Here is an 11,737-nt window from a genome sequence, read left to right on the forward strand (position 1 = left end):
CTCAGTTTCTTCAGCAGTACAGTTGCATTTCAGGCTCAGAGCTGCACTGAGCCTACAATCATCTGTGAGTAAAATGTCATGTCCCAACTCTCCTTCCCCTTTAGTGTTGATAGTAAAATGGTACAGATGATGATTTTTGACTTGTGCATAAATAAAATGGAATCAGTGAGTCAGAATTTCTCAGAGACATAAGCCTGATTATTTCTTCCAGATTCATTGAAGGTCATTGAGTCTAGTGATAAGATAAACATCAAGATAATTGTTGATTGCTCAAGTTGACTTTGGCATCCTAAATATCTATCAAAGGTCTAAGCACTCCATAATACCTGCTTCTGCTGCCTCCGTAGCCATTGGAAAAAAATTTTGTCATCCTTCCATAGCATCAGGGGAAATCTTCACATTTAAGTTAGATATCACTCCTAACTCACTGACAGGTTTGAGATCCCTTATTTACACTCAAAGTGGTTCAACCTATCTGCTGAAACAATTTTACTGGGATGTGGTTACAGCCAATCTCTCTGCCAAAATAGTTTATCAGGTTGTCCAACTTCCTGGAACCCCAGGATAGAGTTGGATGAATCCATCTAAAACTGAAAAGGGCTTGGCAGCTCTCACACCAGAGAATCCTACATCCCACATCAATTTATATATTTATATACATATATACATGTTTATATATTATTAGAAAGTACTGGTTATCAGAATTTCAGTTTTCAATTTCAAATTGCTCATAACAGTCAAATGTAAGTGTTTTAGACACTTGAATAATTTTTGCCTTTCATAAGTACTTTTGCCTTTAGGAAATTTTTTTTCTCTTGGGTCCTCTCAGCATTTTTATCTGAGGTTCTGTTTCTTTTCAGGTCCTCAGAGTAATTGTTTCTCCTCAAATACTTCTCTCTGAGGGCTTCCCTCTTAAATGTTCTATCTGTTTGTTCTCTTTTCCATGAATGATACTCTTCAAATATGAAAGGGGCAGCCCTTTATAGAAAACAAACTGTTTCTATTTTTGGTTTCTCATTGAAATCCTCCTCAGAAAAAGAAAACTTAGTTTAATCTTGGTATCTTTTGATTAAAAAAAATATAAGAGAAGCAAGTGGCTACATAAAAGGTTGAATTAAGTGTTTCATTTGGACACATATGAATTTATATGCACACATTTTATATAATTGAATATAATCATTGAATGAATATATATGTACATGTCTACATGTATGTTTGTATATATGTATGTATGCAAAATTTGAAATAAAATGCTACAACATTATTATACTGAAAGAATGAAAGATAAAGGCGTGGGGAGATAGGAAATGAAATAGAGGATTTTTTTCAAAGTTGAGACAATATAAGTTGCCTTTTAATTTCAAAGGACCCAAAAGGAATATTCTTTCCCGTTATTGTTTTTGTAATTTTTCTGTTGCACAATTTTCATGATACTGGCATTAAAACAAAGAATATATGTTGGATACATCCAGTATGTTTTCATTGCCAGAATGTAGTCTTTGAAATGAAATATGAAAGATATTGGCTAAAATACATTATAGAATTATATTTCTTAGTGGGTAACAATTTGTTGTGATGTATTTAATCATTTTTATCCAGTGATCTCTGGTCTTTTAAGTTAATTATTGATAATATTCCTTTTTTTTTCCTGAGGCAATTGGGTTTAAGTGACTTGCCCAGGGTCACACAGCTAGATAATTTTCCCTTTTTTGGGAAAAACTCCCACATTTTTGGGAAAATTTTCAAATATTCTGATTCATGTTTCAACATAAAAACCATGTATGTTAAACTATTTTTATGAGAAAATAGAATTACTTTTAAATAAAATATACTTCTATTTGAATGTGTAAAAAAATAAGTATCTTGTCTATCTTAAGGAGTCTGTAATTTGCAAAGATTATAAATAAATAAATAAAACATAAAAAAGAAATCATTTTTCCATTTTAAGGGGTGGAGTGGAGGTAAGGCACATACTTCATTATCCTTGATAACCAAGGTAATAGAGAGGTGTTTTTCCCCCAATCTTCTTCTAAGAAAGACACTTGGAACATAGATAGTTATTGTTGGATATGTCCGGAAGGCAAATGTCACACACTCATTGAAACTTACTGCAACATTTGCTCTTCATTCCATAATGATTGAATCTTTCTCCTTTCACCCAAATTCTTCTATTTTTCTTTTTCCTCCTTGAACTTCTACCCAAGTCATTATTGACCCTTTTCACATTTCCTAAGCTTTCATGATTCTAAATCACCTTCATAATTCCTTTTATTTCTCTTTTACAACTTATCTTCTTTCTTTTCCTTCATCTATACAAGCCTCTTCTGGAAAACAGAAGTGAAGCATTTCATTAGATTATGATGTGTAGTTCCACTGGTCTTTGAAATAAATGAGTGAATATACTTGAATGGGCAAATTGTGCATGAAATTATAGATGGGCATAGAGCATGGATCAAGGGTACTGACACATCCAGACGTGGATTCTATACTTTCTAATATATGGAGTTATATAGGAGATAAGCTTGATCAATTCCACAAAGAATTACTCATGTTTTTTCAGTGTTTGCAGGGAAGGAGGGCTTTTCACAGCTAAAACAGAATTTTGGAGCATCCTCTTATTCTTCAAAATTTTTTTACAATTTATTTTTATTTATTTTGTTAAATATTTCCCAATTGCATGTAAATTTGTAACTAATCATTTTATAATTTCAAGTTCCAAATTTTCTCTGTCTCTCCTGTGCCTTACCACTCTTTGAGAAGGTGAATCATTTGATATCAATTGTATATATGAAGTCATGCAAAATATATTTCTATATTAGGCACGTTATAAAAGAAAATACAAACAAAATAAAGCAAAAATAATAAAGTATATACAAGCTTCAATCTTCATTCAGAATTCCAATTCTTTCTCTGGAGATGAATAGAATTTTTCATCATGAATTCATTGGAATTTTCTTAGATTATTATCTTGATCAGAATAGCTAAATCTTTCCTAACTGATCATGCTTACCATACTAATGTTACTGTATACAATGTTCTCTTGATTCTACACACTTCACTTTGCATGAGTTCATATAAGTCTTTGCAGATTTTTCTGAAATCACCTTGCTTGCTATGTCTTATAGCCCAGTGATATTCCATCACAATCATATATCACAGCTTATTAAGTCATTTTCCAATTGAGCAATTTCCTCATTTTTCCAATTCTTTGATATCATGAAAAGACTTGCTATAAATATTTATGTACAAATAAGTTTTTTTCCCTTTTCTTTGATCTCTTTGAAATACAGATCTAGTACTGATAGTGCTGTGCAAAGTGCAGTTTAATAGCTCTTTGAACATAATTCCAAATTGTTCTTTAGAATGGTTGGACTAGTTCACAACTTCAATCATGAATAATGCACTGTATCCCATTTATTCCATATTCTCTCCAGAATTTGTCATTTTTTTCCTATCATGTTAGATAATCTGATAGGTGTTAGGTGGTGTCTCAGAATTGTTTTAATGTACATTTTTCTACAGTTTCTTTTAGATCATTTTAATATGACTATTATTAGTTTTGATTTTTTCTGAAAATTGTTTGTATCCTTTGACCATTTATCAACTGGGGAATGATCCTCATTTTTATAAATTTAGCTCATTTATTTGCACATTTGAAAAATTAGACTTTGGAAGAGAAATTTATAAAAAATTTCCTTTAATTTCTTGTTTTCCTTTTAATTTTGAGGGCATGAGTTGTGCTTCTATAAAAGCTTAATGTCATGTAATCAGAATGATCTATTTTACTTTCTGTAATTCTCTATCATATTTAGTAATAAGTTTATTATATTCATAATCTCTTATCCATAGAAATGACATGCATGTTTTTCCATTAGACCCTAATACTATGTATATTCTATGTATAAAGGGTTATACATATTTTATACATTTTTATACATAATTCATTATCTATTTTGACCTTATCCTGTTCTTTGGTATGAGTTGTTGCTCTATTTTTATTTCTGCCAAGTTACTTTCCAGTTTTTCAAATAATTTTTTCAAATGTTGAGTTTTAACCCCAAAAAGTTGAATCTTTGGGTTCATCAAATATTAGATTACTATGATCACTTGCATATTTTTGTGCATCCTTAGTTTTAAAACCTATCAGGTACATCAAACCTATCTGCTGAAACAGTTTTATTGGGGTATGACCATTGTATATGTTATGGTTTCTTGGAGCCACAAGTAAAAACTGGGCAAAATGACACCAAAGATGAATGAATTGTCTAGAAAAGGGTTTGGCAAGTCCTCATACCAAAAGTGCTACTATTCCCTGAATATCATGTACACCCCCAAATTATTGTGTATTGTATACATATTCTATTCCACTGATTCACCACTCTATTTCTTAGCCAGTATCAAATTGTTTTGATGATTACCACTTTGTAATATAATTTGAAATCTGAAACCCCTAGGCTGCCTTCCTTAACAATATTTTTAGAGATGCCCTTGATACTCTTGACCTTTTATTTTTCCAGATGAATTTTATTATTTTTTTCTTGCTGTATAAAATAACTCTTTGGTGGTCTGACTGATATGACTTTGAATAAGTAAGAAACTTAACATTGGCTCAGTCTAATCATGAGCAAATTAATATTTCTCCATTTGTTTAGATTTGTCTTTAGTTCTTCATTTGTATGAAAAATTTTGAAATTATGTTCATAAAATCCCTGGGTTTGCCTTGGCAAATAGGTTTTGCAGTGTTTGATATTATTTATAGTTGTTTTAAATAGAAGTAGTCTTTCTATCACTTCCAACTGGGTTTTGTTCGTAGTATACAGAAATGAAAATGCTTTATGTGGGTTTATTTTATGTCCTACAATTTTGCTAAAATTGTTAATTGGTTGATTTCTAGGGTTCTTTAAGTATACAATCATATCATCTGCAAAGAGTGGTTGTTTTCTTTCCTCATTGTCTATTTTTATTCCTTTAATTTTTTTTTTTTTTGGTCTTATTCCTATGGTTAGCATTTCTAGTACAATATTGAAGATTTTCCACCACCAATAATGGTGATAATGGATATATTTGCTTCACTTTTCATTATATTGAAAGACTTCAAATTTATGCCTGTTATATATAATGCGTGCTCTTTCTATTAGAGAGATTCTATTTATCATTTAAAAAAAAAAAAGCTCCATCAATTCCTATGATTTCTAGAGTTGTTTTTTTTTTTTTTTTTAAACAAGGCAAGGTGTATTTCTTCAAAAGTTTTTTCTGCATCTGCTGATAGAATTGCCATGTGATTTTTGTTGTTGTTGTTATTCATGTAGCCAATTATGCTGATACTTTTTAAAAATGTTGAACTGGTCTTACATTTCTAATCTTGGCTCATCATAATGTGTGATTTGTGACATGTTTCTATAAGCCATTTGCTAATATCCTGTTTAAATTTTTGTATTGATATTCATTAAGAAAATTGTTTTTTCTTTCTCTGTTTTTGCTTTCCTGGTTTAGGCATCAAATTGATATTTGTATCATAAAAGGAACTTAATAGAATTCCTTTACCTATTTTTTACCTGAATAGTTTATGTAATATTGAGGTTAATCGTTCCTTACATGTTTGGTAGAATTCACTTGTAAATATATTTTGTCCTGGAAATTTTTTCTTAGGGAATTCAATGATGCCCCATTCAATTAATTTTTTTCTAAAATAAGGTTATTTAACCATTCTATTTCCTTTTCTATTAATCTAGGAATTTTATATTTTTGTGAATATTCATCCATTTCACTAAGACTGTCAACTTCGTTATTACATAATTGTATAAAATAATTCCTAAAATTGTTTTAATTTCATTTTCATTGGAGCCTTCACCTTTTTTATTTTTGATATTAGTAATTTGGTTTTCTTTATTTTTTAAAGGAAAATTAACAAATGATTTATCTTCCCCCATAAAATCTGCTAATTGCATTATTTATTAGTTAAATAATTTTACAGTGTTATTAATTTTTTCTTTGATTTTCAGAATATGCATTTTATTGTTTAATTGGTGATTAAAAATGTTTTTTTCTTGCTTTTTTTTTAGTTCCATACCCAATTCATTGATCTGTTCTTTCTCTTTTATTGATATATATGCTTGGTTTGCATCCCACAAATTTTGAAATATTTTTTCACAATTGCCATTCTCTTCAGTGAAATTATTGACTATTTCCATTCATTCTTTGATGCACTCATTCTTCAGGATTACATTATCTTATTTCTAATTGTAATTTTCATTGCATTATGATTTGAAAAAGTCCATTTAACATTTCTGCCTTTTTGCATTTGGTTGTAAAATTTTTATGTTCTAATATATGATCAATTCATGTGAAGTGTCATAAATGGCTGATAAAAAGTCCTAATAATTCTCATTCCCATTTAGTTTTATCCAAATTTCCAACATATGTAACTTTTTAGAGAGTGTATTTATCTTCTTGATTTCTTTCTCTTTTTTTAATGGATGGATTTATTTAGTTCTTAGAGGAGAAATATGAGGTTCCTCACTAGCATAGTTTTTATTTCCTCTTATAACTTTTATTATTTATTAAATAAATATTATTTATTTCCTCCTGTAATTCCTCCTGTAACTTTTCTCATTAAAAATTTGGATTCTATGTCATTTGGTGCATACATATACACATAAATACATATGTTATACATGTACACATATGCACACATATACATATATGTGTGTGTGTTATCTTGTTGCTTATGTCTTATTTTTACTTCTGCTTTATCTGAAATTTTAAATGTTACCTATACCTTTGTTACTTCAGCTGAAACGTAACAGATTCTGCTCCATCCACTCTATATGTCTTTCCCTCTTTCAAGTGTGTCTCTTGTAAAGAACATGTTGTTGGATTCTATTTCCTGATATATTCTTTTAGTCACTTTCATTTTATGGGTAAATTAATCCCATACACATTCTCAGTTATGATTATTGACTATTTCATTTCAAGCTATTTTCTTCTGTTTGTCTTCACTTTTTTTATTATTCTGTCTCCTCCCCCCACCAAGTCAATTTTGCTTCTGTTTACTGTCTTCTTTTATTTAACGCCCCTTTTATAACATCCCCTTTTTTTGTTTCCTTCCCCTCATACTTCTCTGTTTGATAAGTTAGAGTTCTATTACAAATTGAGTATATGTATGTTTGAATATATTCACACATATATAGTTACATGTATTCAAATATTGTCTACTCATTACCAAAAGTTCTTCCTTAAATGCCTTTTTTATGTAATATAACTTTTCACTTTCTTCCCCTCTTTCACCCCTTCTATCAAAGCAATCCTTTTTTAAAATTAGTTTTTACACCCTAATATAAGCCACTCCCACACTGTTTTATGTAGAATGTTTGTAAATGGCTGCCAAATGATAAATTTCTTTGAAGAGACTTACATTATCTTCCCATATAATAAAATAAACAGTTCTACCTTTTTGAATACTTTATGATTTATCTTTCATTTTTACCTTTTTATCCTTCTTTGAGTCTTGTTATCAAAATGTTTTATTTAGTCTTTTCAGCAGGAATGCTTGAAAGTTCTTTATTTCATTAAGTATTCATTTTCCTCTTTGAAGTATTATATTCACTTTTGCTGGGTACTTATTCTTGGTGTAATTCCAATTCTTTTGTCTTCCAGCATATGATATAGAAATCCTAGTCCTTGTTTAACTGCTAACTCTTATACGATACTGAATGTATCGTATACGAATACGATACTTTTATGATATATGAATGAATTCTTTATGACTGCTGGAAGTTCTAATATTTGATTGTAATGTTTCTGGGAGTTTTCATTTTGGCATCCCTTTCAGGTTGTGATTGGTGAATTCTTTCAGTTTCTATTTTATCCTCTACTTTTAAGATTCAGAGTAGTTTTGCTTGATAATTCTTGAAATATGATGTTTAAACTCTTTTTTCTTCATGATTTTCAGGTAATCCAAAAATTCTTAAATTATCTTTCTTTGATGTATTTTCCAGTTGAACTGTTTTTCCCATGGATTTTTCATATTTTCTTTTCCCTCCTCATTCTTTTAACTTTGTTTTATTATTTCTTGATATTTCATGGAGTCAATAACTTCCACTTGCCAATTCTTCATTGATAATTTGTACAATTTTTCCATTTGGCCATTTCTGTTTTTTAATGTTATTTTCTTCAATATTTTTTGTACTTCTTTTAGAAGATTGTTAATCATCTTTTCATTATTTTTTTCTTCTGTAAGGTTGTACTTCAGAGTTGATTTAATTTGTGTTTCTCTAATAGTGATTTAGAGCAATTTTTCATATGACTATAGATAGCTTAAATTTCATCATCCAAAAATTATCTGTTCATATCTTTTGATCATTTATCAATAGGGGAGTGACTTGTATTTTTATAAATTTGAGAAAATCCTTTATATGTTTTAGAAACGAGACCTTTTTCAGAAAAACTGTCTGTAAAGATTTTTTTCCCAGCTTAGTATTTCCCTTTTAATCTTATTTCTGTTGGTTTTGTTTGTGCAAAATCTTTTTAAATCAATGTAATCAAAGTTGTCCATTTTGCCTTTCAAAATGTTCTCTAGTTGTTCTTTGGTCATAAATTCTTTCTTTCTCCAAAGATCTGGTAAGTACTATCCCTGGCTCTTTTATTTTATGTTGGTACAAGGTATAAGATGTAGGTCTGTGCCAAGTTTCTGACATTATTTTCCAGTTTTCTTAGCAATTTTTATCAAATGAACTAGAATTTTTTAAGTCATTTCAATAGCACTAGATGACAGCAGTTACAATATGTTTTTATACATCCCACATTGTTCTCTTCTTAGGTTTCTAAAGAAAGACTGACCAATTTTACAATTAACAAAAAAAAAGAGTAAGAAAATCATGGATTTGCATCAAAATCACAAAAAGAGGGAAAATATATGAGAGTCAATACAATGCTGCACAAGGCTATAATATGTAACCCCACTCTATCATTAAATGAAGTCTTTTCCTCAGGTACAATATTGAATTATGGCATCCTCCACTTTTTTAGGTATAAATATATTTTTAGATACAATAACTATGTACTAAATAATAAGAAAATACCATAATGGTGTTGTTATTGGATAAATTAATAGATGAATCTTTCATTGCTATTACGATTTGTATATGAGATTCCACAACTACATAGGACCAAACCCCAACAGAATTACTCCCTTAGGCAGTTTCTTTTAATTAGATTCCAATAGTTCATATGAATGATGAGTAGCTTTGGTAGACCTGACCCTCTTAGAATTCATGCTCTTTCATATTGAAATGTATAGATTCCTAGTAAATGATCTTCAGCTTTTCAATATTTAGCATTTTCTGAGATTTCACATTATTTTAAAAGTGACACAATAATTTTATTTTTCTTATTTCTTTTTCATTCCTTGGCATTAAGAGCACCTAATTTTTATGCTATACTAAAAGAGATATTTCCTCTCTAGAATGTAAGCTTCTTGAAGACATTTCTTTCTGTTTGTTTTTCTATTTTCCTCGTTTACAAAGCTAAAAACACATCTTAAGAGAGCAGGAAAGGAGAGTTTTCTCTCAAAGAACTGCCAAAAAATAGAATGGTTTCTCTTGGGAGGTAATGTTTTATTCTTTTTCCTCCTCCACCCTTCATATGTCTTTGTGAGTACATGTTAGATGACTACATTTCAGGCGATTTGTAGTGAGGATTCTTGTTAAGACATGGTTTGGATTATTTGACTTTTAAAGCACCTTCAGAATCTGAGATTCTAGGTACAGAAGCTGACTGTGAAATCTGGGTAATCACAAGGTATCTGGGTACTATCCTGGGATCTGACCATAAAAGAAAACGATGAACAAACCATACCAGAGGACATGCATGGGGATTTTGGTAGCTTTATCTCCTATCAGTGAAATAGGAAGTAAAAACCTAGGACACCAATACAAGCAAAAAATGTCCTTGATGATCAGAATAATGCTCATGAAAAACCACATTTATGTAATGATAAAATCAAATATACCCACAATACTTCATCACAAACTTATGAGATAGGTAATATATTATTATCTCCATTTTATGGATGAGAAATCTGAAGCTAAGAGATACTTAAGTGGCTAATTTAGGGTCAAGCAATCTAGTTAGTGTCAGAGTTTAGACTCTACCTGAACATTTCTGACTCCATAACCAGTATTATTTTCCCCACATTGTGGTGTCCTAATCAACTACACAGAATATCTGGTTCTACTGTTGCAAAACTGAGCCTTTCTGTCCAAAATTATTAGGGCCCCATAATACTCAACCTTTTATTTCCTGAATACAGCCTTCTCTTAAACATCATTCAAGCTTTCTTTCATGATTGTGAGCCTTGATTGACATTCCTGGATGCAGTGTTAGTGACTCTCCTCTTCAAACTGAGATGAAGCTGAGGCTATGAAGACTGGTTACCTAGAAAGGCTATCTAAGCCCATTTTGCAAATCTGCCTGCTGCTACCTATCTAGCTAATTTTGAGATTTTCCCTGCCCTCAACCTAGAGATATATTAGTTCCCTGAAGCTAGAAAGAAAACTGAATAATAACTTTAGTATGATTTTGCAAAACAATCTTACACAAGCCCCACTCCTCTCTGTTGCCAACTTGCTCGTTATTACTATCTCTTTAAGCTCTAATTCTGTCAGTTCTAGCACAAAAAGTTCATATATTTGAAGGGAGAAGGGATGTTTGATGCCATAGAATACAAATTCCTAATTTCACAGATAAGGAAATTGAAATACAGAGAGAGGTTAAGTGACTAATTAAGGGTCACCCAGATAATAAGTGCTTATAGTGAGATCAAATTCTAACTGGTCAGATCTGATTCCAATTTCAGTGCCCTACTCATTATGCTCAGCTATCATTCTAAGAGGAAGCAGAGAAATAGAGATGTGGATTGCTGAGCTTGATCCAGGATCTCATAATTTGAGAAAGTAAGAACCAGGAAACAGGAAAATCTCCTGGGGGAACTGGCAGAGACTTGTTGCCTTCACATATGGTATTCTGTAAGAGCCAGCTACCTAGTGAGAACCAAAGAAACCTATGAGAAGCAGCTAAGAAATTCTCCTTCTAAATGTCTTTTCCCAATTTGACCACAGATCTTTAGTATTCATAGTTTCATCATTTGTAATTCCCATTGAATTCTAGTCACTCATTAATGAAAAAAAAGGACCTGGCTGATAATGACTCCCTAGAGTTATGGTGACACAATTACTGTTCAGGGTGTAGGGATCACTGTTGACAAAAGAAGAAGATAACATTGAAGATACTCACTGGTACACTGCTTAGAGGAATGTCCTTGGAGAGGAGGCTAGTTGGGGACTATGCAAAGGAGTGAGGTGAGAATAGTAGAACAGAATAACAACAGAAAAAGCTAAATTGCTTTCATTCAGCTATGGGATTTCTGAGTATAACGAGGGAAACAGAAGAACTAGATAGTTTAGGAAATTTTATATGGGAGTGATCTGGAGCAGAGAGACATACTCAGGATTCATTGTAATCACATACCCATATTTGTGTGGACCTGGGACATGTTTACCTAGAAGTCTTGGACTTATTTCTCAGGGAATAAAGTTGAAGTTGTAGGTTTCTTAAGGATTTTAGGGCCCTTAACACATTGGGAATTGCCAACCACTAATAAATAGGAAAATTAGTTCCGTGACTTAAAGTTATTTTATTCATTTTATTTCATGGTTCTTTCCTGAACCAGTGCCTATTA

Source organism: Sarcophilus harrisii, chromosome 4 (assembly GCF_902635505.1).
Source record: "Sarcophilus harrisii chromosome 4, mSarHar1.11, whole genome shotgun sequence".
Taxonomy (NCBI): Eukaryota; Metazoa; Chordata; class Mammalia; order Dasyuromorphia; family Dasyuridae; genus Sarcophilus; species Sarcophilus harrisii.